Consider the following 3538-nt stretch of genomic DNA (forward strand, 5'->3'; position numbering starts at 1 on the left):
TTCTAATAGGCCATGAACTATAGATAGAGAAGAATCATTCTGAGCGAGTACATAAGAAGCGATCCACTTTTTTTCATCGGTTCCAGGGGAAGACCAAAGATCTTGCGCGGCAGGTCCGCCAGAAAAACTCAAAAGAGAAAGAAGTCTCGTTAATCTCTTCATGCTCGTTCCAAGTTCGAAGTACCTTTTGGCCAAAGAAAAACCCGCTTCCTGACACGATTGCCTCTTTATCTTTATATAGATAGATTCTATGGGGTTATTACTTAGTAAGTCTATTTTGTACAAGAGCCCCTCCTATCTGATAGAAAAGGGTCCCATGATCCCGAGCCGATCTTACCTTGGCTCGCAAACCCCAAGTTTGTCTATGAAGAGCTAATCTAATTGTATTTTTTTCTAGAATGGATTTCTTATGTGGAATACTAATGGATAGGGCTTCGTTGCTAAGTGCTACAAGATCTAGTGCACTGGAACTCGTGGTTATGGACCCGAATCCTTTAGTATGGAACATTGTCTTTTCCAAGTAAAAACCCCTAGTATATGAAAGAATGAAAAGGTGCTTTCGTTCTTGTGGAATAAGAAGCCCTCGTACCTTAATGAAAGGAAAATCGTAATTTTTCGTTAGGTATTTGACCAAATAGGATCGTCCAGTTCCTACAGAACCTATCACTAAAATACCCGATAGGGCTAAGCGGAACGAAAAGGGTTTTCCATGAGATGGTAAATGAAAACGATTAGTCCCACACGAGGTTTGGGAATAAGTGATTGTCTGATAATGAGCAAGGAATATACGTCTTTCTGCTAAAGAGGATCTATTAAACTCATAATTCATTAGATCCTTGTTATCAATGCCAACTAGGTATCATAAGTAAATGGATCCCGGTTGTTCAATCCTTTGATAACCAAGGTCATTCTTTGCTAAAGAGAAATGATCACTATGAGTCAGACTCAATAGAATTGGATCCATTCCAAATAGCGAGAATTAGGATTCTTGATCCCTCTCAATCTCTCTTTCAATTCGAGGATCCAGAGAGGTGTTTTCATAGTCATCTCCGAATATTTGCCATCTCGGAATATTTTCGATTTCATTTTTCTATGATATGTCTTTCTATATGAAAATTGGTTATTTACGATGTACGATGATCCCTGTTAAGCATCCATGGCTGAATGGTTAAAGCGCCCAACTCATAATTGGTAAATTTGCGGGTTCAATTCCTGCTGGATGCACACGAACGGGAACATTCCATAAGTCTATTGGAACTGGCTCTCTATCCATGGAATCTCATCCATCATCCATACATAACGAATTGGTATGGTATATTCATACCATAACATAAGAACAATAAGAACTCGAATTCTTATCGATACTGGAACTCAGAGCATAGGAGGGAAAGTCGATTTATGGATGGAATCAAATACGCAGTATTTACAGAAAAAAGTCTTCGTTTATTGGGAAAGAATCAATATACTTTTAATGTCGAATCGGGATTCACTAAGACAGAAATAAAGCATTGGGTCGAACTCTTCTTTGGTGTTAAGGTGGTAGCTGTGAATAGCCATCGACTACCTGGAAAAGGTAGAAGAATAGGACCTATTCTGGGCCATACAATGCATTACAGACGTATGATCATTACCCTTCAACCGGGTTATTCTATTCCACTTCTAGATAGAGAAAAAAACTAAAGGAGAATACTTAATAATACGGCGAAACATTTATACAAAACACCTATCCCGAGCACACGCAAGGGAACCGTAGACAGGCAAGTGAAATCCAATCCACGAAATAATTTGATCCATGGACGGCACCGTTGTGGTAAAGGTCGTAATTCCAGAGGAATCATTACCGCAAGGCATAGAGGGGGAGGTCATAAGCGCCTATACCGTAAAATAGATTTTCGACGGAATCAAAAAGACATATCTGGTAGAATCGTAACCATAGAATACGACCCTAATCGAAATGCATACATTTGTCTCATACACTATGGGGATGGTGAGAAGAGATATATTTTACATCCCAGAGGGGCTATAATTGGAGATACTATTGTTTCTGGTACAAAAGTTCCTATATCAATGGGAAATGCCCTACCTTTGAGTGCGGTTTGAACTATTGATTTACGTAATTGGAAGTAACCAATTAGGTTTACGACGAAACCTAGAAATCGATCACTGATCCAATTTGACTACCTCTACGGGATAGACCTCAACAGAAAACTGTTGAGTAACGGCAGCAAGTGATTGAGTTCAGTAGTTCCTCATAGAAAATTATTGGCTCTAGAGATATGGTAATATGGAGAAGACAAAATTGTTTGAAGCACGCACAGAACCGGAAGCGCCCCTTGTTTCAAAGAGAGGAGGACGGGTTATTCACATTTAATTTGATGGTCAGAGGCAAATTGAAAGCTAAGCAGTGGTAATTAAGACCCCCGGGGGAAAATAGGGATGTCTCCTACGTTACCCATAATATGTGGAAGTATCGACGTAATTTCATAGAGTCATTCGATCTGAATGCTACATGAAGAACATAAGCCAGATGACGGAACGCAGAGACCTAGGATGTAGAAGATCATAACATGAGCGATTCGGCAGATTTGGATTCCTTTCCTATATATCCACTCATGTGGTACTTCATCATATGATTCATATAAGATCCATCTGTCTAGAGATCGTCATATACATCTAGAAAGCCGTATGCTTTGGAAGAAGCTTGTACAGTTTGGGAAGGGGTTTTTTGAGAGAAAAGAAGAATCTACTTCAACCGATATGCCCTTAGGCACGGCCATGCATAACATAGAAATCACACGTGGAAGGGGTGGGCAATTAGCTAGAGCAGCAGGTGCTGTAGCGAAACTCATTGCAAAAGAGGGTAAATCGGCCACTTTAAGATTACCATCTGGGGAGGTCCGTTTAGTATCCCAAAACTGCTTAGCAACAGTCGGACAAGTGGGTAATGTTGGGGTGAACCAAAAAAGTTTGGGTAGAGCCGGATCTAAGTGTTGGCTAGGTAAACGCCCCGTAGTAAGAGGGGTAGTTATGAACCCTGTGGACCACCCCCATGGGGGCGGTGAAGGGAAAGCTCCCATTGGTAGAAAAAAACCCACAACCCCTTGGGGTTATCCTGCGCTTGGAAGAAGAACTAGGAAAAGGAAAAAATATAGCGATAGTTTTATTCTTCGTCGCCGTAAGTAAATACGTAACTAGGAATATGGAAAATTGCATTTTTGGAATTTGCAATAATGCGATGGGCGAACGACGGGAATTGAACCCGCGCATGGTGGATTCACAATCCACTGCCTTGATCCACTTGGCTACATCCGCCCCTTATCCAGCTAAAGGATTTTTTGCTTTTTTCCATTGATCATTATTCTATTTATTCTGACCTCCGTACTTCGATCGAGATATTGGACATAGAATGCCACTCTTTAAAAAGGAAAAAAGGAGTAATCAGCTGTGACACGAAAAAAAACGAATCCTTTTGTAGCTCATCATTTATTGGCAAAGATAGAAAAGGTCAATATGAAGGAGGAGAAAGAAACAATAGTAA

Source organism: Aegilops tauschii, unplaced genomic scaffold, assembly GCF_002575655.3.
Source record: "Aegilops tauschii subsp. strangulata cultivar AL8/78 unplaced genomic scaffold, Aet v6.0 ptg000775l_obj, whole genome shotgun sequence".
NCBI lineage: Eukaryota > Viridiplantae > Streptophyta > Magnoliopsida > Poales > Poaceae > Aegilops > Aegilops tauschii.